This window comes from Dendrobates tinctorius, unplaced genomic scaffold (genome assembly GCF_039654945.1).
Source record: "Dendrobates tinctorius isolate UK_male_01 unplaced genomic scaffold, ASM3965494v1 ptg000163l, whole genome shotgun sequence".
NCBI classification, from domain to species: domain Eukaryota; kingdom Metazoa; phylum Chordata; class Amphibia; order Anura; family Dendrobatidae; genus Dendrobates; species Dendrobates tinctorius.
In genome coordinates, this window is record NW_027361830.1 from 10,006,206 (window position 1) to 10,032,687 (window position 26,482).

At 45.9% G+C, this 26,482-nt stretch overlaps 1 protein-coding gene across 4 annotated transcripts in view; it reads left to right on the forward strand.

Moving 5' to 3' along the window:
• The window catches only part of RNF152 (ring finger protein 152), a 55,818-nt gene that overhangs the window by 25,589 nt on the left and 3,747 nt on the right, over nt 1-26,482 (forward strand). Inside the window, exon 1 of one of the 4 annotated variants that reach the window (XM_073550196.1) lies at nt 25,846-25,991. The exons of the other annotated variants lie outside the window; for them this stretch is intronic. The gene's annotated coding sequence lies outside the window, so the exon portion shown is untranslated. Of the gene's footprint in view, nt 1-25,845; nt 25,992-26,482 lie in introns of those variants that run through there. 4 annotated transcript variants of the gene reach the window in all.

The window sequence follows — 26,482 nt, forward strand, 5'->3', positions numbered from 1 at the left end:
GGTGGTCATGCGGGTCGCCCCAGACCATCAAGAAAATTGCAGATTTTTGGTGTTGCATGGTCTGCATGATGCCGTTGTTCTGGGGTTTCCCTGGTTGCAAATTCATAATCCAGTTTTGGATTGGAAATCTGTGTCTGTGGTGAGTTGGGGTTGTCGGTGTGCCTTTAGTGAGGCTCCGGTTTTTTCCACCTCTCCTCAGTCGCATGATGTTCCTGACTATTTGGCGGACTTTTATGATGTATTTAGTGAGAATGAGTCTGTGTCCTTGCCTCCTCATAGGAGTTATGACTGTGAAATTGAACTAAGCCCGGGGTGTAAATTTCCCAAGGGTCGGCTCTTCAATTTATCTGTACCCGAGCACGAGGCTATGCGGTCCTATATTAAGGAGGCATTGGAGAAGGGTCATATTAGACCATCCTCTTCACCCTTAGGTGTCGTTTTTTTTTTTTGTGGCCAAAAAGGATGGTTCCTTAAGGCCTTGTATTGATTATCGTGCCCTCAATAAAATTACTATTAAATATCAGTATCCGTTACCCCTGATTTCGGATCTATTCTCTAGAGTTAGAGGTGCTTGCTGGTTTACCAAGCTTGACCTCAGGGGGGCGTATAATCTTATCCGCATTAAGCATGGGGATGAATGGAAGACGGCGTTTAATACTCCGCAGGGACATTTTGAGTACCTGGTGACGCCTTTTGGGCTCACTAATGCCCCTTCTGTCTTCCAGTGCTTCATGAACGATATTTTTCGAGACTTTGTCGATAAATTTTTGATTATCTATCTGGATGATATTTTGATCTTCTCCAAGGATTGGGATTCTCATGTGGAACATATTCGGACTGTGTTCCGGATCTTGAGGGAGAATTCCCTGTATGTCAAAGGATCGAAATGCCTTTTTGGAGTACAGAGGATTTCATTTTTGGGATTTATTTTGTCTCCGTCAACTATTGAAATGGACCCGGCCAAGGTACAGGCCATTTATGATTGGGTTCAGCCGACTTCTTTGAAGGCCCTCCAGAAGTTTTTGGGTTTTGCTAATTTTTATCGGAAATTTATAGCAAAATTTTCTAGTATTGCCAAGCCATTGACTGATCTGACTAAGAAGGGTACTGATGTGTTGAATTGGTCTCCGGAGGCTGTTGCTTCCTTTCAGGAGCTGAAGCGAAGATTTACCTCCGCCCCGGTTTTGCGGCAACCTGATGTCTCACTCCCGTTCCAGGTAGAGGTGGATGCTTCTGAGATTGGTGCAGGAGCTGTTTTGTCCCAAAAGGATCCTGTAACATCTAAAATGAATCCCTGTGCTTTCTTTTCCCGAAAGTTCTCTCCATCTGAACGTAACTATGATGTGGGGAATCGGGAACTGTTGGCCATGAAATGGGCATTTGAGGAGTGGAGACATTGGTTGGAGGGAGCTGAACATCAAGTTGTGGTCCACACTGACCACAAGAATTTGATTTACCTAGAGTCGGCTAAACGCTTGAACCCTAGACAGGCTAGGTGGGCCTTGTTTTTTACACGTTTTGATTTTGTGGTCTCTTTTCTTCCTGGAACTAAGAATGTCAAGGCAGACGCTCTCTCTAGGAGTTTCTTTGCTGATTCTCCTGTGGTGACCAAGCCTGCTACCATCTTAGGCGAAGGGGTAGTTCTTTCTGCCATCTCGCCCGATTTGAGACTTGCGCTGCAAGAGTTCCAGGAGGACAAACCTGAGGGTTGTCCCAGTGGAAAGTTGTATGTTCCTGACCAGTGGAAGAAGAGAGTGATGTCTGAAGTTCATTGCTCTGCATTGGCTGGTCATCCAGGTATTTTTGGTACTAGAGATCTGGTGAGTCGCTGTTTTTGGTGGCCCACCTTGTCTCATGATGTCAGGAATTTTGTGCAGTCCTGTGGGACTTGCTCCCGGTCTAAATCTTGTTCTCGCTCTAGTGGGTTGTTGATGCCTTTGCCGGTCCCCAGGAGGCCATGGACCCATATTTCAATGGATTTCATCTCTGATATGCCGGTCTCTCAAAGAATGACTGTTATTTGGGTGATTTGTGATAGGTTCTCTAAGATGGTTCATCTTGTACCACTCTCTAAGTTGCCATCTTCCTCTGAGTTGGTGCCCCTGTTTTTGCAACAGGTGGTTCGCGTACACGGGATTCCTGAGAACATTGTATCTGACAGAGGAGTTCAGTTTGTGTCTAGATTTTGGAGGACTTTCTGTTCCAAGCTGGGAATTCAGTTGTCCTTCTCCTCTGCTTTTCACCCTCAGACCAATGGGCAGACAGAGAGAACAAACCAGACCTTGGAATCGTATTTGAGATGTTTTATTTCCGCTAATTAGGATGATTGAGTTTCATTTTTGCCCTTGGCCGAATTTGCTTTAAATAATAGAGCTAGTTCTGCCACTTTGATGTCACCTTTTTTTTGTAACTTTGGGTTTCATCCTCGATCTTCTTCAGGGCAGGTGGAGCCTTCTGCCTGCCCAGGTGTTGACACTGTGGTGGAGAGAATGCACCAGATCTGGGACCAAGTGGTGGATAAGTTATCTCTCTCCCAGGAAAAGGCCCAGCGGTTTTCCAATCGACATAGGACCATTGGTCCCCAGTTTAAGGTTGGTGATATGGTGTGGTTATCATCAAAAAATATTGCTATGAAGGTGGCTTCTCCTAAGTTTAAGCCTAGATTTATTGGACCTTACAAGATTTTGGAGATTATTAATCCGGTCTCTTTTCGCTTGGCTCTTCCTGTCACATTTAAAATCCATAATGTGTTCCATAAGTCCTTGTTGTAGAGGTTTGTTGAACCAGTTGTTCCTGGGGTGCCACCTCCAGACCCTGTATTGGTTGAAGGTAACATGGAATATGAGGTAGAGAAAATACTGGATTCCCATTTGGCTAGACGGAGACTCCAGTATTTGGTTAAGTGGAAGGGTTATGGTCAGGAGGATAATTCCTGGGTCTCTGCCTCTGATATTCATGCCAAAAGATTGGTGCGTGTCTTTCATCGGGCTCAGCCTGATCGACCTGGTGGCGTGGTTGAGGGTTCGGTGACCCCTCCTCAAGGGGGAGGTACTGTTGTGAGTTCATTTTCCCCTTCGTCACTGAGGTCTTGTGAACTCCCTATTCTGGTAAAGGAAGGTAATGAGCCTGATTATCAGGCACCTGAGTCTAATGAGGATGACTGGCTGAGTGGAGTCACGGACTGGATATAAGGCAGCCGACGCCCTTCTGCCCTGCGGGTGATTTCTCTGTGGACTTCTAGGACACCAGTCTGATTCCTGCTCTCCTAAAGCTAAGTTTTTTGCTTTGCCTGTTGCATTTGTGTTTTTGTTTTCCTTGCTTTTCTGGATTCTGCCATTCCCTGCTGGGGTGAGCTGAATCTCCTTTTGCCTGTTGCTCTGTCTTCAGAATATTCCTGAGTACTGACATAGCTTTTTGAAGCCTAGCGTCTTCAGGGCGTTTTTCTCTGTCAGTCTGTTGGCTCTTATTTTCATAGGGTTTTTCACGGATTGCAGACAGTAGCCTTCCTTTCCTTTCCTATGTAGTTAGCTTGGGCCCCGTCTTTGCTCAGTCTATCTTTCTGTCTGTGTTAGTGTTTTCATCTTGCTTCACCGTCATTATATGTTGGGAGCTGCCTATTGCTTTGGGGTCTGCTCTGGGGCAGTTTAGATTTCCCCTTTCTTTCTTTAGGCCTATTTAATTCTCCGGCTGTGATCGAGGGGTCTAGGGCATCGTAGGAACCCCCCACGGCTACTGCTAGTTGGGTTGATAAGTTCAGGGGTCTGCAATCCGATAGCTGCCAACTTCTCTGGTTTTCTGGACTTAGCTAGCATTTCTGTTTTTGCCTCCTACAGTGACTCACTCATAACAGACGGGGTAGGGGCAGGACCTGTTGACATTACCCTACGTGACCTACTGGTGACTGGTTTACGAGACCCATTAGTCAAACAGGCATTGCGGGAACAGATCAGAATGAATCCCCGAATAGATTTTTCAGAGGTGGGAAGTCAGGCACGTGCTCAGGAGCAGGGGGTGGCTGTCCCTGTGGGGAAAGTCCGAGGTGTCGAGGCCTCCGCGAATGTAGTTGAGGAGCCTCAGTGAGTGAAAGAGATGAAGCAAGAGCTGAAAAGTATTAAGGGCGAGTTGGCCGAAGTAAAGCGAAGAACAGAGACCGGGACTGGGCGACCTAGCTTTAACCCCAGCTCCTGGGGATCACGCTCCCCGCTGGGTGGTCAGCCTATGGAGGCCCGGTGTTTTGAGTGTGGAGAACCAGGCCACTTTGCCCCAGAGTGTCCGCGGCGTGGGAGATACCCACCCCGGCGGCCATTAAACTAAAGGGCTCCGGGCTGGGGGGACGCCGCTCGGAGCCGAAAACCACAACTAGGGGTGGTGGAAGTCCCGAAGATTTGGTAGCAAAATGTCCAGTGGTTTGGGCAGAAGAGGAGGGCCGGGCCGTCTGGTGCCTGGTGGACACGGGGTCACAAGTAACCACTATCCCAGCAACGTACTTTCAACAGAACTTCCCGGAAGCAGCAAGGCCTCAGTGGGGGCCTGTGATCAGACAAGTAGCTGCCAACCAACTGCCGGTCCCAGTTGCCCGGGTGGTGTGGGTGCAAGTGACGCTGTGCGGTAAATCCCTTGGTCGCAGAGGGGTGGTACTGACTCAAGGAGAAGCTGATAAGCAACACCCCGTCACCCTAGGCATGAATGTTCTGCGAGAGTTCGGCAACCTACTGCTCAATGACCCTACACAGAGGATTCTGAAGCAGTGGGGTTCTCGCACAGCCCAGGGATAGGTATTCCAGCAGCTGGTGCGGGGAGCATGGGTACATCAGGACCGTCAGGAAGGCGAGGCTCTGGGTAAGGTCATCACGCCAGTGACTCCCCTGCTTGTGTTACCTCCTGGACAGACTGTGGTGGCCCTGCCCATTCGAGCCCCGATACCCTTGGAGGGCATGGAGGTGCAGGTGGAGCCGTGTCACTTGGAGCGCTTGCCTGCTGGCATACTGGTGGCCCGTTCCCTGGCTACCGTGCAAAAAGGAGCCGTCCTGGTGCACTGCGTTAACCTTGAAGACCGAGATACCATTCTGAAGGCACGGACTGTATTGGCCAAACTAGTAAGGCCTTTAGAAGAAGTGCTGCTAGCTCCAGGGTTCAATTACGAGTACACCCTGAGGATCCTTGGGAAGTAACAATACGAACCTTACAGGCCCACAAAGTCTCGGCACAAGAGAAGGGCCGAAATATTTTGGAGCAGATGCGGGCCGAGCTTTCTGGATTAACTGCAGCCCAACTCTCACAGATAAAAACATTGCTGGGACAGTACCATGAAGTATTTGCTAGTCATGAGGACGATTTTGGGTGTACCACCGCCATCACTCATGAAATCCCCACAGCAGGAGCGGCCCCTATCCGGGAACGATATCGACAGATTCCGCCGCAATTCTATCAAGAGGTGAAAACCTTGCTGGCCCAAATGCTGCGAAAAGGGGTGATACGGGAAAGTCAGAGTCCCTGGGCGGCCCCAATCGTGTTTGTTTGGAAGAAAGATGGTACACTACGATTCTGTGTGGATTATCACAAACTGAATGCTTGCACTATTAAAGACTCATACCCACTGCCCTGCATAGAAGAATCCCTGTCCGCCTTGGGGAAGGCAACATATTTTTCTACCCTGGACTTGGCCAGTGGGTACTGGCAGGTGCCCATGTCAGAGGGATATAGGGCCAAGATGGCGTTCATATTGCCCATGGGACTATTTGAGTTTAATCGGATGCCATTTGGGCTAACGCCCCCGGGACCTTTCAGCGATTGATGGAGCGATGTCTGGGAGATCTCAACTTTGAGGCCACGTTGATCTACCTGGACGACATTATTGTCTATGCTGCCACCTTCGAGGACCACCTGAAGCGGTTGGGACAGGTACTCAGCCTGTTGCAAAAGTACGGGTTGAAGGTGAAGCCTCAGAAATGCCACCTATTTCGCTCTCAGATTGAGTATCTGGGTCATGTCATTTCGGCGGAAGGTGTGAGGCCATCCCGGGAGAAGGTTGCTGCTATCCAGGAATGGCCTACCCCGGAGATGGTGAAAGATGTGCGGGCTTTTCTGGGGTTAGCCGGATATTACCGTCGCTTCGTAAAGAATTTTGCATGTTGAGCTCGAGCCCTGCACGACCTACTTAAAGGGGCTCCTGCTGGGGCCAATGGGCAAAAAATCCAGTGGCAACACCCTCAGGAAGAGGCCTTCTGAGACCTCAAGGCTGCGCTCTCGCATGCCCCAGTGTTGGCTTAAGCGGATTTCTCTCAACCGTTCATCTTGCACACTGACGGGAGTCTTCACGGGCTGGGGGCTGTGTTGTCACAGTTTCAGGATGGCCGGGAGACGGTGATCACATATAGAAGTCGCTCACTCCATGACTCCAAGCGTAACCCTGACAATTACAGCTCTTTTAAGCTTGAGCTCCTTGCGGTGGTGTGGGCTATGACAGAGAGATTCGCAGAGTACCTAGCGGGCTCCGAGATGGTAGTGCGAACTGACAACTACCCGCTGGCTCATTTGGAAAATGCCAAATTGGGGGCTCTGGAACAACGATGGGTGGCCCAGATGGCCAAGTACAACTATAAGATTATCTACAAAAGAGGGGCTGAGAATGTCCATGCAGATGCCCTCTCCAGGATTCGACATACAACTCCAGGGCAGAATTGAGATGAAGAATTGGAAGGAGAGGAAATACCGTTCGTTCTCACTGCTACCGTGCTCACAACTGACAATAAAAAGATATCTTTCTCTGAGACCCCAAGGGGCATACTGGAACAATCCCGGGATAAGTGGATACAACAGCAACAAGAAGACGAAGAGGTTGACCTTCTCAGGACATGGGTCGCCGCTGGGCAATTACCCACTGACTCTCAAAGGCAAAATTTGACTCAAGACCTGTCTGAAAGGGATTATTGTATCGTAAAATAACATCACAAACAACCTCGATGACGGTTTGGCAGGTGGTTACGCCAGGAGCCCAACTTCACGTACTGGCTCGGAAGGCTCACGAAAAAGGGGCCCATTTCGGAAAAAAAACAACTTTGCAATGGCTGCAACAGAAAGCGTACCACCCGCGCTTGCCGGCTGTTGTGGACGAAATTTGCCGGACCTGCCACTTGTGTGAATTAGCCAAACCACCCGCTCAGCGAGCTGCAACACAGACTATTGTGACCTCAGCGCCCCTTGAGCTCCTGACAGTGGATTATCTGACCATTGGGCATGCATTTCAAGGATACGAACACTGTCTCGTTATGGTAGATCATTTCACCAAGTTCGCTGTGGTCACCCCCACTCGGGATCAGACCGCAGAGTCAGCTGCCTCCGCAATTTGTAGAAACTTTATACAAGTATACGGCTGTCCTCAACGAATACATTCTGATCAGGGAGCATGTTTTTTTTGGGAAAAGTCATGGAAGAATTACATCACCTCTATGGAATTGACAAATCCCGGACCACACCGTATCACCCACAAGGGAATGGGGCTTATGAACGATTTAATCGGATATTGATTCAGATGTTGCGCACTCTGGAGAGTGACAAGAAGGCCCGTTGGCCCGAATATGTTTCCGAATTAGTTTGGGTCTATAACAATAGGGTACATCGAGTGACTGGCTATACCCCCTATTTCCTGTTGTTTGGGCGAGAAGGTAAAGGGATCACGGAGGTGCAGTTAGACCCCGAAGAGCCTCAGCCCTGGACTGGAGTATCGTCTTGGGTCTGAAACTATCGCCATCAACTGCAAACTCTTCACCGAATTGTACACACCAAGCTCCGAGACTGGGAGCACCCAGATACTGCGTCACTACCGCGCCCCTCACTGGCATCGTTCCTTCCGGGCCTGTTACGCTCCACCGGCATCTTTTCTTCAGGGCCTGATGCACCCCACCGGCATCGTTTCTTCAGGGCCTGTGGCGCCCCACCAGCATAATTTCTTCAGGGCCTGTTGCGCCCCACCGGCATCGTTTCTTCAGGGCCTGTTGCGCCCACGGCATCATTTCTTTAGGGCCTGTTGCGCCCCACCGGCACCGTTTCTTCAGGACCTGTTGCGCCCCACCGGCATCATTTCTTCAGGGCCTGTTGCGCCACACCGGCACCATTTCTCCAGGGCCTGTTGTGCCCCACCGGCATCGTTTCTTCAGGGCCTGTTGTGCCCACCGGCATCATTTCTTCAGGGCCTGTTGCGCCCCACCGGCACCGTTTCGTCAGGGTCTGTTGTGCCCCACCAGCATCGTTTCTTCAGGGCCTGTTGCGCCCCACCGGTACAGTCTCTTCAGGGCCCGATGAGCCCAAACCTTCCCGGAAGATCGAGGCGTCAAGGCAGTTGCATCAACGACCTCTAAGCGGCTGCATCTGCAATCCCGAGCGGCGCATGGAAGGATAAGTGGACGTTACAAATAAGTGTATTAGTTTGGCCATATTCTGGCCTCTGACACCCGGACTAGCCGGATTACTCCCAGTTACACAGAAAGTATTGTTTATCTTATTGAGTCCCTGCGAGGACAGATTGTTTGTTACCCCGTTTTGCCCGCTCAGCCTAGCCCCAGTTTCTTCAATTTATAAAAGTTTATTATACAAATCATACCCTGTCTCGTGTCTCGTCACTGCATCCTGAGATCCTGTTAGAACCCTACAGCTGCACCTCAAAATAGCAGTTCATGCAAGATGATACATGAATCTCACAGAGCTGGAAGAAATTTCCAAGGAAGAATGAATGAAAATTCCTAAGCAAGAATTGAAAGACTGGTGCCTGGCTATAAAAAGCATTCACAAGCTGTGATACTTTCAAAAGGGGGTGCTACTAAGTACTAACCATGCAGGGTGTCCAAACTTATGCATAGGCCCATTTTCCTTTCTGTCATTTTTAAAATGCAAAAGATTACTATATATATATATATATATATATATACAGCTCTGGCAAAAATTAAGAGACCACTGCACAGTTTTATAAAAATCAGCTTCTCTACATGTCTGACAGCCATTCCATTCCAGTGTCAGTTGAATTGCAACCAGAGTACACCTCATTCTACTTGATGTGCTTCTGAATAGTCTATCACCTGAACCAAATCTTATTTAACGAAGGAGGAAAGTATAAAAAAACCCTGCTGTGGTGTTCACAATCCTCTTGCAATAGGACAAACTGGATGGCAAAACAAGCGCTAGAAATATACCAAAAGTAGTAGGAATGAAAAAAAATAACTTTTAACCATGCCAAAGGAGTTGAAAAGAAAAGGAGTGAGGAAAAGAAGGCTTCAATTCTGGCTTTACTAGCAGAGGGATACAGTGAGCGTCATGTTGCCTCCAGCATTAAAATTTCTAAGACAGCAGTCCATTACAACAAGGTCAAACAGCAGACATTGGGGACAACAAAGCTACAGACCGGCAGAGGGCGAAAATGACTCTCCACTGACCAGGATGACGTCATCTTATTCGATTGTAACTCAGCCACCGCAGGATGACATCACGTGACCTACAAAAGGAAAGGCAAATGGCAGCTGGGGTGAAGCACACGGCAAGAACAGTTCGTAACAGGCTCCTAGAGGCAGGGTTCAAGTCATGTTAAGCTAGAAAAAAAGCTATTCATCAATGAGAAGCAAAGGAGAGCCAGACTGAATTTTGCTAAAGACCATAAGGATTGGACCATAGAGGACTGCAGTAAGGTAATCTTCTCTGATGAGTCTAATTTTCAGCTTTGCCCAACACCTGCTCGTCTAATGGTTAGACAGAGACCTGGAGAGGCGTACAAGCGACAATGTCTTGCACCCATTGTGAAATTTGGTGGAGGATCAGTGATGATCTGGGGATGCTTCAGCAAGGCTGGAATTGGGCAGGTTAATCTTTGCAAAGGACTTAAGAATCAAGCCGCATACAAGGTTATCCTGGAAAAACAGTTGATTCATTCTGCTCAGGCAATGTTCCCCAACTCTGAGGACTGTTTTTTCCAGTGGGACAATGTGCCATGTCACAAAGCTAGGTCAATCAATGTGTGGATGAAGGACCACCACATCAAATCCCTGTCATGGCCAGCCCAATCTCCAGACCTCAACCCCATTGAAAACCTCTGGAATGTAATCAAGAGGAAGATGATTAGTCACAAGCCATCAAACAAAGAAGAACTGTTTAAATTTTTGTACCAGGAGTGAAATAAGGTCACCCAAAAGCAGTGTGAAAAACTGGTGGAAAGCATGCCAGACGCTTGAAAGCTGTGATTACAAATCATGGTTATTCCACAAAATATTGATTTCTGAACTCTTCCTTAGTTAAAACATTAGTATTGTTGTTTCTAAATGATTATGAACTTCTCCTCTTAGCATTATTTGAGGTCCACAAGCACTGCATTTTTTTTGTTATTTTGACCATTTCTCATTTTCTGAATTAAATACAAAATACAATTTAATGCTTGGAAATTCGAAGACATGTTGTCAGTAGTTTATAGAACAAAAGAGCAATTTACATTTTACTCAAAAATATACGGTACCTATAAAGAGAAAAATCAGACAAACTGAAAATTTTGCAGTGGTCTCTTAAATTTTGCCAGAGCTGTGTGTGTGTGTGTGTGTGTGTGTATATATATATATATATATATATAGAGAGAGAGAGAGAGAGAGAGAGAGAGATGAGCGACTTTGCCTTTTTTCGAGTCGAGTCGGGTTTCATGAAACCCGACTTTCTCAAAAGTCGGGTCGAACGAAATCGGCCGATTATTGTGAAAAGTCGAAGGCCGCCTGAAACATAAAACCCAATGCAAGTCAATGGGGACCCAAGGTCGGCAGGGAGTGGAGGACAGGAAACACACCTACAGTGCCCATTTTAATGCCACAAACATCAATTCTTATTACTTAAGCTTGTCAACCTTAATTTACTTTATAATAGTTAGGCATTGAAAACTGGGGGTTACTTGGCTAAAGTTGTGGGGGGGGGGGGTAGGGCTGGCTCCAGATTTTCGTGGGCCCTGGGCTAAAGAGTGTCAATGGGTTCCTTTAACACATTCCACAATTCATGATCCTCTGATACGGCAGAGAAATAGCGGTATAGTACAATGAAAAATACTTCAGTTCTTACATCTCATGACTGATATCCATTTTAAATTCTCCAATAGCTCCAAAAACGGACAGTATATTACTCCATACAGTATTATGGCCACCGCATAGTGCGCTATACAGAGTAATGAGGCACATATATTTCTCCATACAGAATCATTGGTCCCATATAATGTTTGAAACAGTATATGATGAGCTCCACATAATGCTACAGTATATGTTGGTCCCCACTGTGTTATGGGCCTAAATAATTCTCCATATATAATGGGCCCCATTTCTAATGCTCCAGTGCATAATGGGCCCTGTAAATGCTGCTCCAGTGTCTGATGTCCACCTTTGGAATGCTCCAGTGTATGGTGGGCCTCATATATCATTCTCCAGAGTATAGTGCTCCCCAAAAATAGCTGTCCCAACATTGAAAATTAAATAAGTCTCCTCGCTATGGAATCCCTGTACTAGTCTGGACTCCTCGCCGTCCCCATCTTCCATCTTACTGCACTTGGACTGTTTAGGCAGAGGGCGTACAGACGTGATGTCATCTCGCTCTCTGACCAGAATGTCACTGTCAGGAAACGCGGAGGATGTCACGGCGGTGGAGCAGGGAGAGGTAAGTATTTCAACTTTGCAAGTGCTGTGATCCTGAGCAAGCAGGGGGGGCCCACTCATTGGCGACGGCACTGGCACAGGGCCCCTCATAGGATGCTGGTGTGTCTGACGGGTGTGCTATGAGGGACCTTGTGCCAGTGCCGTTGCCAAAGAGTGTGCCCACCCACCTGTCCAGGGCAATGGCACTCGCAGGGGTGCGTGCGCCAGGTGGTGACCCCGGCCCTGTGGGTGGAGGCAGCCCAGTTAGGGAGGTGGAAAAATTGGCATATGTTGATGTTGGACATTCAGCAGCTGCAAATGGAGTAATTGGAGAAGTCCGCGGAAGAGGAGGACAAAAGCAAGCCATTTTTCTGGCAACCTACGTGTCAGCAGGGGAGGGTGGGACAAAATCCTTTGAAACCCATGCATGGTTCATTTTAATAAAGGTTAGATCATCAACATTTTGGGTCGACAGACGGGTCCTTTTTTCTGTCAGGATTGATCCAGCAGCACTGAAGACTCGTTCAGATAACACACTAGCAGCAGGGCAAGCGAGCTCCTGTAAGGCATATTGTGCCAATTCGGGCCAGGTGTCAAGTTTACTGGCCCAATAGTCAAAGGGGAATGACCGGTGAGGGAGAACATTGATATGGGAGAAGAAGTAGTTTGTTACCATAGTTGACAACTGCTGTCTCCTGTCACTTTCGATCGATGCAGTATTACCAGTCGTCTGAGCGGTACTTGAAAAATCAGGCCACAACATGGTCATGAAACCCCTGTGTCCAACGCCACTTTGGCTATGTGCACCACGAACACCTCTTCCATGTTGGCCCCTACGGCTCGTTGGAAAAACATCACCACCGCTGTGTGCTGGGAATGCCTCAAACAAACGGTTTACCATAGTTGCTTGTTTGTTAGCTATTATTAGCTCTAGGTTCTCCTGTGGCATGATGTTTTGGAATTTGCCTTTATAGCGTGGATCCAGGATGCTGGCCAACCAGTAGTCGTCATCGTTCATCATTTTGGCAATGTGGGGGTCTCTTTTTAGGATCTGCAAGGCATAATCAGACATGTGGGACAATGTTCCAAGTGTCAATGATGCACTGCGATTGCTGGGTGGAGGAGCACTTTCTGGCAAATCCACATCCCTCCAGTCACGCACAAACCCTGTACCTGACCTTGCCACGCCAACATTTTTTCTTGTCCCCTGAGAAGCATCCTCCCCAAAATAATCATCCCCATCATCCTCCTCCTCTACCTCTTCTTCCTCCACCTCGTCCACGAGACTTCCCTGACCAGACAATGGCTGAATGTCAACAAGGCTTCCCTACTCCTCTTCCTCCTCGGCTGCAGACGCCTGCTCCTTAATGTGCGCCAAAGTTTGCATGAGCAGACACATAAGTGGGATGCTAATGCTTATGATGGCGTCGTCTGCGCTTACCAGCCGTGTGCATTCCTCAAAACACTGAAGGACTTTAAAGAGGTCTTTCAGCTTCGACCACTGCACACCAGACAACTCCATGTCTGCCTGCAAACTCCCTGCCCGTGTATCCTCTCACAAATGAATTACAGCCTGCCATGTTCGCACAGCCTCTGAACCATGTGCAGGGTGGAATTCCACCTTGTTGCAACGTCGATAATTAGGCGGTGCTTGGGAAGGTGGAGCAATCGCTGCAGCTTCTGCATACGACTGGAGTGTACGGGCGACCGGCGGATGTGCGAGCACAGTCTTCGCACCTTATGGAGCAGGGGTGTTATCTCCGGATAATTATTGAGGAAGCACTGCACCACCAGGTTCAAGGTGTGAGCCAGGCAAGGTATGTGTCTGAGTTTTGAAAGGGCTATGGCTGCCACAAAATTCTGGCCGTTATCACTAACTACCTTGCCTGCCTCAAGATGTAGACTGCCCAGCCATGACTCAGTTTGTCGCTGCAAGTAGTCGGCCAGTACCTCCACGGTGTGTCTGTTGTCGCCCAAACACATCATCTTCAACACAGCCTGCTGACGCTTACCACTAGCTGTACAATAGTGGGACACCTCATGTGCAGCACTGGCAGCTGTGGATGGAGTGCTCGTGCGACTGCGCTCTGTGAACAAGCTTTCGCTTCTGGAAGAGGAGGAGGAGGAGGGTCGAACGCCTACAGCCAACTGTTTCCTATACTGTGGGCTAGGCAGCAATGTCCCACTGCCACTGTCCCGTGTGGACCCTGCATCCACCACATTAACCCAGTGCGCAGTGATGGACACGTATCGGTCCTGGCCATGCCTACTGGACCATGCATCTGTTGTGAGCTGCACCTTTCCACTCACTGATTGCTTGAGTGCATGGACAATGCGGTCTTCCACATGCACATGGAGGGCTGGGATGGCTTTTCACGAAAAGAAGTGCTGACTGGGTAGGTCATAGCGTGGTACTGCGTAGGCCATGAGCTCGCGGAAAGCTTTGCTTTCAACCAACCGGTAGGGCATCATCTCTAACGAGATTAGTTTGGCAATGTGGGCATTCAAAGCCAGTGTACGCGTATGAGAGGATGAGTACTTTCTTGTCCTACTCAGAGTCTCTGGTAGAGTGAGCTGGACTTAAGAGCTGCATATGGTGGAACTAGCGGTGGACATGGTGGACTGAGAGAGGGTTCGTGATGGTGATGGTGTTTGTGGTGTTGCTGATGGCATAGATTCAGTCTTTCGTAGAAATAACATTGTGATTCCATGACTGCTTTGCCCTTGCGATGACACCTCGACATTTGCTGCTGGTGGTGTGCTAACCGGTGGGCTTACAGTGGGGGAAGCGATGTAGCGTTGCTGACTACATTCGGAGGAGGTGCACATGTGGTACGTGAGGTTTGGTAGTCCGTCCACGCTTGCAAGTGCATGGTGGTTAAATGTCTAAGCATGCACCTGGTATTCAAATTTCTCAGATTTTTCCCTAAAGGTCTTTGCGCACTTCTTACCGATAACTTTTGCCTGATTATTAGGATTTTGTTCAAAAAAGTGCCACACTGCACTCTTTCTACTACGGAAGATATTTTGAGACCTTGCACGTTATGCTAATTTGACCGTCTGGCCAAGCTGTCCTGCAACTCTTTTGGTTTTTGTAACCCGTTTTTGGCCTGCTACGGTCCTGCCAGATAACAGCTGTTGCGATGTCGTTGCCTGCTGTGGATCCTCCTCCTCCTCTTCAGAGCTATTGGCAGCGGCACCCTCTTCCCCCAATGGATGCCAATCTGGGTCAACAACTGGGTCATCCATCACCTCCTCTTCAATTTCAAGTGCACCTTCCTCTGTGTCACCGTGTAAGGTGGTATAGTGTGCGGGAAGGGTCTGATTCTGCCTCAGTACACTGCGAGGACAATGTAGTGCTCTGAGTGAATGTACCAGCAGAAAAATCTAGCAGTGGCTGTGCATCAGTGCAATCCATGTCAGATTCATCTTGGACTGGGGAATTCACGATTTGACTTGCTATCCCAGGCATGGTATGTGAAAAGAGCTCCATGGAGTAATCGGTAGTGTGGCCTGCCACATCCTTCACTTTTGGTAGGGGTGAAGGACACAAGGAAAGGTGTTGTTCCTGACCAGGAGCCTCCAATGACGACTTTTATTTTTTGAAACTTAAGAAGAAGAGGCGAGAGAGCTGGAGGCTGTGTCAGCAATGTAAGCCAAAACTTGTTCCTGAAGCTCCGGCTTTAAAAGTGGTTTACCTACTCCCAGAAAAGAGAGCCTTCGAGGCCTTGTGGAGCCAGACGATGACGCAGGCTCAACACCTCCTGCCTTAGGTGCTATTGTGCTTTTGCCACTAACAACAGATGCAACACCACCACCACCACCACCATCGGGACCAGCTGGCAACCCCTGCCCACTTCCATGGCGTCTTCCACCATACTTGCTCATTTTTGTGAAAATGTAACCAAAATTCCACCAGCTATATGGTACTGTAAAAGAAGGTAGAAGGTGTATCTATTATTGGTGAGAATTTGAATCTCACTAGAGATTTGAGGACGCAGAACTATTGTCTCTGGCCCAGTAGAGATTACACCTCAATGTAACAGGCTGAAATTGGATGGTGTATGACAAGGTGTAGGGTGTCTATAGGATTGGTGAAAATTTGAATCTCACTATAGGTTTGAGGATGCTGAACTATTGTCTCTGGCCCAGTAGAGATTACACCTCAATGTAACAGGCTGAAATTGGATGGTGAATGACAAGGTGGAGGGTGTCTATAGGAATGGTGAGATTTTGAATCTCACTATAGATTTGAGGACGCTGACAATGATGCTTTCAGTCCAAGTATGGACGCAGGCAGCCTAATAAGCAGGACTGCTGCACAGTTCACACACAAAAGGGTGGAAAAATGAACGCTTGGTAACTGTGCAGAAAAGAGGAAGAAAAATATTTTTGCTTTTAAAAAAGCAGTTTGCACAGCAATGTGCAAACAGCAATGCAGCTCTCAGGGAGCCTTATATAGCAGCCTAATAACCAACAGAGCTGATGCACAAAAATAGAGCCTCCCCTGTCACTGCACACTAAGTGTTGTGTTGTAAGTGGAAATCGCTAACAGCAGAAGCAGTTTTTTTGGTTCTTCTTCTTTGCCTAACGCTCTCCCTACAGAATCATTATCAGCAGCAGCTCTCCCTATGCTAAGATCGGCATAAGTAAGATGGCGGTAGGCATTCATGCCCTTTTATAGCCCTTGTGACGCCACACAAAGCCAGCCAATCACTTGCATGCCCTTCTCAAAGATGGTGGTGACCGATGCCTATGTCATCACGTTGCCCACAGTGTGCATCCTCCATCATTGCCTGAAAAAGGGCGCTGGAAGCATCTTTTGAAACGCGACTTTGGCACTCTGGTCGACTCGTGGCCGACCTCACGCTATGGTCTGGCTTCATTTCATGAAACCCGACTTCAGCGAAAGTCGGCGACTTTTGAATATGACCGACCCGTTTCGCTCAACTCTCTCTCTCTATATATATATATACAGTCATATGTAAAAGTTTGGGCACCCCTATTAATGTTAACCTTTTTTCTTTATAACAATTTTGGTTTTTGCAACAGCTATTTCAGTTTCATATATCTAATAACTGATGGACTCAGTTATATTTCTGGATTCAAATGAGGTTTATTGTACTAACAGAAAATGTGCAATCTGCATTTAAACAAAATTTGACCGGTGCAAAAGTATGGACACCTCAACATAAAAGTGACATTAATATTTCGTAGATCCTCCTTTTTGCAAAAATAACAGCCTCTAGTCCCTTCCTGTAGCTATTAATGAGTTCCTGGATCCTGGATGAAGATATTTGTGACGATTCCTGTTTACAAAACAATTCCAGTTCAGTTAAGTTTGATGGTCGCCGAGCATGGACAGCCCGCTTCAAATCATCCCACAGATGTTCAATGATATTCAGGTCTGGGGACTGGGATGGTCATTCCAGAACATTGTAATTGTTCCTCTGCATGAATGCCTGAGTAGATTTGGAGCAGTGTTTTGGATCATTGTCTTGCTGAAATATCCATCCCCTGCGTAACTTCAACTTCGTCACTGATTCTTGCACATTATTGTCAAGAATCTGCTGATACTGAGTTGAATCCCGGTGCCGACATTGGCCACACAGCCCCAAAGCATGATGGAACCTCCACCAAATTTTACTGTGGGTAGCAAGTGTTTTTCTTGGAATGCTGTTTTTTTTAGCCTCCATCCATAACGCCTTTTTGTATGACCAAACAACTCAATCTTTGTTTCATCAGTCCACAGGACCTTCTTCCAAAATGTAACTGGCTTGTCCAAATGTGCTTTTGCATACCTCAGGCGACTCTGTTTGTGGCGTGCTTGCAGTAATGGCTTCTTTCGCATCACTCTCCCATACAGCTTCTCCTTGTGCAAAGTGCGCAGTATTGTTGGCCGATGCACAGTGACACCATCTGCAGCAAGATGATGCTGCAGGTCTTTGGAGGTGGTCTGTGGATTGTCCTTGACTGTTCTCACTATTCTTCTTCTCTGCCTTTCTGATATTTTTCTTGGCCTGCCACTTCTGGGCTTAACAAGAACTGTACCTGTGTTCTTCCATTTCCTTACTATGTTCCTCACAGTGGAAACTGACAGGTTAAATCTCTGAGACAACTTTTTGTATCCTTCCCCTGAAAAGCTATGTTGAATAATCTTTGTTTTCAGATCATTTGAGAGTTGTTTTGAGGAGCCCATGATGCCACTCTTCATAGGAGAATCAAATAGGAGAACTACTTGCAAGTGGCCACCTTAAGTACCTTTTCTCATGATTTGATACACCTGGCTATGAAGTTCAAAGCTCAATGAGGTTACAAAACCAATTTAGTGCTTCAGGAAGTCAGTAAAAAGTAGTTAGGAGTGTTCAAATCAAGAAAATGATAAGGGTGCCCATACTTTTGCACCGGTCAAATTTTGTTTAAATGCAGATTGCACATTTTCTGTTAGTACAATAAACCTCATTTGAATCCAGAAATATAACTGAGTCCATCAGTTATTAGATATATGAAACTGAAATAGCTGTTGCAAAAACCAAAATTGTTATAAAGAAAGAAGATTAACATTAATAGGGGTGCCTAAACTTTTACATATGACTGTATATATGTATATATATATCAAGATGGGACTCTAGTTATGTCATTGTTGGTTACTCGGGCAAGGAGCATGCACTGCTTGCCAGCTCAATGCTTTAAAACAGTGTTTTCCAAATTCCAATCCTCACGGCCCTCCACTGGTCGTGTTTTCAGGATTTCCATAGTATTGCACAGGTTAGAAAAGTCCTGATGCCTTGATGATACTTCCACCACCTGTGCAATACTAAGGAAATCCGGAGAACATAACTTTTTGGAGGCTGTGAGGACTGGAGTTTGGGAAACACTGCTTTAGAGCCCAGTGCCGTAACTATAAACTTCGGGGCCCCGGGGCAAAACTTCATAGTGGGGCCCCTCAACATTTCAATTGCTAGAGGTTGTGCAGAACGTGGTGAAGCCTGCTACGCATTGTTGTATACAACACACAGGCTTCATCATGTTCTGCAAGACCTTGAATAGATTGTGTATGATGCAAGTTTTAGAAGTTAAATATTCAGTGAATATGTTTGGAAAATTAATAAGGTGAATAATAATTCCAAATATTGCACAATTTTCAAATAACTGTATATGTTTATTAAATATTAAGTAGTTTTAAACAGTATATATTTAAACTTTGTTCACTTAAACATAACATTACTTAAACATTACCAATTTGTTCAGTTTTAAACAGCTACTTAAACATTTGTTTCCTAACTTTCAGAGAAGCGAATTCATCAATTACTTTGTCAAAGTTGATCTGTTGAGCTCGATCATTCTCAGTTGAAAGTAGAGCTAAGCTGCTGAATCTTTCTTGAGCCATAGTACTTCTCAAGTAGTTTTTTATGAGTTTAAGCTTAGAGAAGGATCGTTCAGCCTAGACACAGTCACAGGAACAGTCAAATACATGATGCACGCTGTGCAAACGTCTGGATAGCTTGATGAAAGTGAAGAATGCTCAACTATTAGGAAATCAGAAAATTCCTTAACACTTTTCATTTTTTCCAGTTGCTTTTGAAACAAATTTTTTACTGAACTGTGAAGGAAAGGCTGGAGTTACATCATCTGCAAACTTGTTAACAAAATCAACAGCTTTTTTGTGAATATCGCTTTGACTTGCACTGGCCAAAAAATCATGTTGTATTACTTCATAAGAGTCAAGAACAGCTTTCATCCCTTCAAAGCGGCGATGAAGTTGAGTACAAAGTGTGTCTACCATTGGATAGAACACAGTAACTCGGAAACAAGTTTTTGGGTCTGCTAATCTCTCGTCTTCACACAACTCATCAAAGTGTTTCTTCACTTTCCTTACTCTGTTCTGGTGAAATTCATTTTTTATTCCCCATCGACTACACACACCTGATGCTTCAGAAACAAGTGCTTCGAACTTTTCACGCATTTCGGTTATCTTTAACAATGCATTACCTAATAACTCATATGCAGACAAGAGGTCCATGGTTTCAGATTGTAAGGATTTCGATACGAGGTTGAGAGTCTCTAAGACTTCACACAGCACAACCAAAAGTAATACAAAATCAAAACTTTCAAGTTTGTTCTTTAGCTGCTGTGCTTCATTTCTTTCCTTGCTTTTTTTGGAAGTCAAAGTTATGTGAGTAAGGGCCCCATCACACACTAGTTTTGTGATGCCACAGCGATCTTACCAGCGAGATCGCTGTGTGTGACAGCGATCAGCGACCGGCCCCCCTACCAGTATTTCTGATCGTTGATGGAAAGCACTGGACATTTTTGGGGTCGCTGGTGTCCCGCTGGTCAGCACGCATCCCTGCGTGTGACAAGCGGGACACCAGCGACCAGCGAGCAGGAGCTGGTAACTGTATACATCGGGTTTCTAAGAGGGCACTCTGTGCCTAGAAACCCGATGTGTACCTTAGTTACCAGCGCGCTGATGCAGGGAGCTGGTAACCAAGGTACACATCGGGTTTCTAAGTTATGCACGCCCCTTAGAAACCCGATGTGTACCTTAGTTACCAGCTCCCTGCATCAGCGCGCTGGTAATTAAAGTACACAGTGACGCCGCGCGCTCGGCGTCTCTGGTGCTGATCGCTGGTGAAGTTGTCTGACAGCTCACCAGCGATCATGTAGCGACTAACCAGCGATCCTGACACATTGGTATCGTTGTCGGGATCGCTGGTGAGTCGCTATGTGTGACGGGGCCCTAAGACTTTTCATCACGTCACAAAACCTGTGTTTCAGTGCATACACTGCATCATGTCTGCCAGACCAATGAGCTGGATTAAGAGTTTTCAGTGTTACTTACGATTTCGAATTCAGTGAATCGGGCTGAGCTTCGATGCAGTACACTGATTTCAAATCTTGCCAGCGATCAATACTATTACCAAAAAAGCAATATACACTTTGAATTGTTTCAAAAAACTGGCTCACCACTCGGTTCTCTTCCACAGCATCTTCAACACTAAATTAAGGTTATGAGCAGCGCAGTGCACAAAGTATGCGCGTGGGGCTTTTTCTTTAATACGCTGCTGCACTCCATTGTATACCCCACTCATGACTGCAGCACCATCATAGCCTTGTCCCCAACATTTGGTCAAGTCCAAGTTTTTCTCTTTCAATGAAGTTATTATTTCTTCTGCAAGACCTTGCGCAGACTGATCTTTTATCTCTCTAAAGGATACAAAAGTTTCACATATTTTGATTTCAGTAGGTTTCCCCTCTTCATCATTAACTATTTTGACATACCGGTAAACTTCACTCATCTGAACAATTTTAGCTATGTCCTGGGTGGTATCTAGGATCAATGAAAAAAACAAGGAATTTTGAAGCTCAACTACAATTTCATCTTTGATTTGTAAGGCTAATAGTTTAATAAGCTCATTCTGAATTTTAGGACTGAGGTATTTCACAGTCCCTTGCGGACGCTGAAGCAATTCTTGTAGTACTGGGTCATATTTTGACAAAATCTCAACTATAGAGAGAGAGTTTCCTTTGTTACTATATTCTAACTTTTCAATAGATCCACGAAACGCAAGATTACATGTTGCAAGTGTTAATGTCACATTCAAGATTCTTTCAAGAACTTTACGCCAAAAGCTTCTTTCACTCTCCACATTTTTGTCGAAATCATCTTCTAAAGTACCACGTTTTCGCCATTGCTCATAAACTACACAAGCGTGTGTATGGCTTTTGGATGCTTCATGAACTGAAATACATTCTGAAATATGCTTCCAGTCTCGAACTCCGGTTGTTAAAAACGGTAATACACGATTTCTGTATTCAAGTGCTTCCGACTGTGACTGAGGGAATAGCCAACATGGCAAGCAGTAAACACAATCTAATTTTGTTGAGTAACATAACCAACTTCTTTTAAGCTTCAACTCTGACTTTGTGTTGATAAAATAATAGTTACTTGAAAAAGATCGACCTTGTTGATTGATATCCTTGGGAAGTGGTCCGTCAGGCTGTATTGGACCAGACGCTATCAGCCTACGTTTCTTATCTTGATTTTCAATTACAGTAGGAAAGGCGTTGTAGTAGGCAGAATCTTCATCTTCCAAAAAATTTGGTGTATCATTGGTTGGGTCTGTTATATCTTCTTCGCCTATAAATTTTTGGTTTTTCGAGTCATTGTCATTATTAAGGTTGTCTTGTTCTGACGTATCTGAATTTAATTTTTGTGAGATTTCAATATCATTCCCTGTCGAGTGGTTTTCAACATCCAGCCATGCTGCTAAGTTCTTCGAACTTTTTTCATCCTCCAAGTTTCTTCTTTTCGCAGTCTGTCTTTTTTATTTCCACTTGGCTGGTGCCGAATTCATTTCATAATAAACGGTTTTATTAACACACACAATCACAGTACCGTATTTTCCTTTTCCAGCATATAAGACAATCTCAGAAGTCAGGGGTCGTTTTAAACGCCAGGTGCAGGGCGCCACCTACTGGCAAGGAGACAGTGCGGCTGCCCAGGATATGTGCACTGTGTCCAGCCACTCTCTCCAGGAGGAGAGAGACTGGAGCTGACATTTCTGCCTCCCCCAGCAGGTGCCAGACATCAAGTACTACAACCCCCGACCACAGGTACCACAGTCATTATTGCTTCCTCCCGGTTATGAGGAGAGACTGAGTGGGGGTTGTGCACAGCTCTGATTATTGAAAACAAGAGGCAGATGACTTACTGAGAAGATAGATACTGCATGACCCGGAGCCGGGAGGAATGTGTGATTATGGAGAATTCCTCCTGACCTCCTCCCCTCCCCCTCGCAGCAGTATAGACCTGCAGATTGGAGAGGGGCAGGGCTTATCACAGTTTGTCACAGAGATATTTGTGTCTGCTGAGACTGTCTCCTCTCAATGCAGAGCGTTTGTTACAGTGTGCACTGTGCCTGCCTTGCCAACTCTCTGTGATCTCCAGACTAACGTATCGGAGCAAATCTTGTGCTATGAGTCTCTCCAGGCCAGTGCAGGTTTCCATTCATTGACAGCTGGTGGAGCTCCTGGAAATTATTGAAATGAGCGTCTCCTGTCCTCCGGGTGACATTGTCTGACAGGAAAGTTTGCCCCCTGTACTCCCCCAACCCCCCATCTTGACACAGGCACAAACCCCTCTCCATGTCACCTACCCCCTCACGGTGCTGGCACATCCCAATCCCCATATTCCACCCCCTCCACACGATGCTGGCACATCTCCCCTCTCCATGTTTATAGTATATGGAGGACTATGGGGGTGCAGTATACTATATGGAGCACTATGATGGTGCATTATAATGGGTGACTATGGATGATGCACTATAATATACGGAGCCAATTATACTATGTGGAAGCCATTATAATACTGGGATGACTCTGTGGGGGGCATGATAATACTTGAAGGACTATGAGGAAGCCTTTATACTTTATGGAGGGCGATTTAAAGGGACACTGTCACCAGTGTCACTTACTGGGCTGCTCAGTGTAGTTTTCATAAAATCACTGTTCAATCAGTTTGAGATTAACATTGTAGGACTAATCAAATAGTCCAGCACATTCATTTACTGCTAAATATGAAGCAGGGAAAACAATAATTATATTAAAATTACAGCAAGCAGCTCAGTAAGTGACACATCGCTGGAATCTGGGTCTCTACATTATGCTGCTATCAGATGGGATGGCAAAATCCTGGTGACAGTGTCCCTTTAAGGCTGTGTGGGGGCCATAATACAGTGTGAAGAGATGTAGGGGCCATTATACTGTATGAAGGGCTGTGTGGGGTTCACAATGGGAATCTTACCGTAGAAGAGGGGTAGTCTTATACGGCGAGTATATTTCAAACTCTATATTTTAACTGGAAAAGTTGGGGGTCGTCTTATACACCCAGTCGTCTTATATGCCGGAAAATACGGTAATACTAAATACTATCTACCTACACACGCACAACAACTACTATATGCGACACAGACTGCACTGACGATCTGACACTGGCCACTGACCAATGAGAAATGGCCAATGAGCAGTTCAGCAGTTGGGGTAAACAAGACCTCAGTGTCAGTGCACGTCGCGTCGCGACCTGCTGCCTGAACTATTGGCTGAGTCACCGCCTGGCGCGACACCACACGATCAGCTAACAGTCTATTGTCTGCCATAGAGCTCCTGTTACTAAGCGAAATAGCGTTTCCCCGTTTAAAGTATAAACGAACAAAAAACATTTACGCTTGCACTTTCATGGATCTTTTCATTATTTTTATTAACTTTAAACTCGAATAATGTAGGAGCTGTGTATTTTATGAGAAATTAAAGTATTAAAATACAATTTTTTACCATCTGTTTGGGGCCCTTTGGGTGGTTGGGGCCCTGGGGCAGTGCCCCGGCTGCCCCGGTTGTAGTTACGGCCCAGTTAGAGCCCGCCCGAACTGCTCTATAGCTGAACAGATCTGGCCAGCTTCAGTCCTCCTGTGTTTCTTCCATGCTCCAGTGTCTAACTTGACTGTGCTAGCAGCTTGAGAAAGTGCTCAGCTTGGACAACCAGCCAAAAGTCCAAACTGTCGTTCTTCAGGAGTGAATCGGTCCCTAGCAAGGAAGTAGCCAGGAGGATAAGAAGCAGTGACAAAACCCTTTAAATTCAGACCATAACAATAAACCTTTTTTTGTTTTTACATGGTTTAAAAAATGCTTCGATTCCATCAATTAGAATAGCACTCCTAAATCTTTCTGTCAAATAATCGTATATGGTAAATGCCCTTTTTTTTTTTATAGCTTAACAGTACAAGAGAAAGGTACATTTCCTCTGATTGATTATCCTAGGAACCATCTCTTTTCCTAATGTGCAGTGTACATATGCTGCCGATCACACAACAAATGATTAAAACGCTTGTTTGTTGAGTAAAATGTTCTTTTGGCTGGCCCAAAGCATCATCGTTCTCGGCAGCACATTGTCCTGTGTAAACAGAACCTGTGCTGCCTTGAATAAAAACAGTTTTTTGCTCTCTGAACGATTACTGATTATTCTGTGCACATAATATTATGCAATCCAAATGTCTAAATAGGTTATACAACGACCACCGGTGGACAAATATGTACTGATCGGCAGAGATTTAATGCGCAGATCACATAATGTAAACTTTGTAATCGTATTAGAGAAAATGCCTCCAGACATCTGTCATCAGTGAGCGATCAGATTACCCCTACAGTCTCTAAAACTCTAAATGAGAGGGGACAGAAGATGGAAGGAAACAGCAGGAAGACACAAGAAGAAACTGCTGTGGTTTCTACTGCCACCAAAAAATCTGCTGAAAATGAAGGAAAGAAATCACATAATGTCATGTGTGTACGAGAAACGACTCTATTTCTTTCCAGCATATCCTTACCAGTTACCAAAAAATGCAGTTACTTTAACTTGGTAAATGTGAGAAGACGGTCGTGCATGTTATTTCTTGCTTTGCTCTCTGCGCCACTGGCTATTCGGGGGTCCTTGGCATGGTGCGCTTACTGCTTTTGAAGCTGCCGTGTGTTCTTTTTTTTGCCAGAGTAGATGCAGCTACAGTTTCCGAAACCTCCATGTACCCTGTGGAGCAGAGAGCAAAGCGAGACTGAGTAGACGTTTCCAAATTGGCAGATTTACTGTATGTAGGAGCACGCAATAAAGGCTTCTCAATAAAAAACAGCAGTGGGGAGCAATTCTAACATCCTCCCTAGAATATCTGGTGTAATGAACATTTATTTTATATTTGTAAATAAAAAGAAAACTTACTCTTTACAGTCAAAATCTAACGTATATTATTTGTGGGTCAATTGTTTAAAATAATTTAGTCAGTAACATGTTGGAAAATGTAGAGAAATATTATGGGCCTCCTGTCTTCAGTGCAGTCTCGAAAAGCTTAACCTTGTTTTCTGTGAATGAGGGTAGTCTTAATATATAAAACTCAGTATTCCTTTAGTAATTGATTGATTAGGCAAGATACAATATTTAATATCTACAGTATGTAAATCATTTATTATACGTATCTCAATTTAGTGCATGGAACCTTTCCTGTAACGCCGATTTTATACAGAGGGAAGCAGTTTTTTGTAGTGTACTCCATTGAATCTATATATATATTTATAAAGTTGAGTGTGTGTAACGAATGAAAACGGTGGCACAGGTGGTGAAGTTCACATTCGTCTTTTATTTTTAGAGTGGAACCTTGGGACCACGGTCCGGGGGGCTCCGAAGGGAGCGTGACTAGTAAGCCCCAGGTATCCGTAGGTAGATCCCTCGAACAGGACCAGAGTGGAATAACTGGAGCTTCCTCCAGTTAGATCCCGGACACGAGGCAGCTGTCCCAGCGGGACAAACAGGTAATAGATGTAACAGATCTGATGGAGCCGGGTATGCGAGGTGAAGCTGGCAATGGTGAGGAAGGTCAGGTTCGTGGTAGTTGATAGGAAGCTGGCTCTAGTAACCTTGATGTAGTCCTTGGGTTTGGATGGCGAGTGGCGGAACGGGATGGCACTTGAATCTATGGATACTGATGTCATCTGGGATAGTTGAACATTGGTCACAGATACTCTGCGGAGACAAACAGTATGAGCAAGTGCAAACGGATTGCTAACAGAACAGAACAGAGACTGAACTGGATGTAGCAAGAGTAGATACTCATTGCTCCGGCACTCTTCCTATGGAGGAGAGGCCAGAAATAGTAACTAGTGCGCTGCCATTGGTTAATTGCTATTTTCAAAAAAATGTGCGCTGTCCCTTTATGAGACCGGGGGTAAGCGCGCGAGCGTCCTACTCACTCTCCCAGGAGACCTGCTGGCAGCGTGCCAGGAAGCGGGAGAAGAGAGGACGC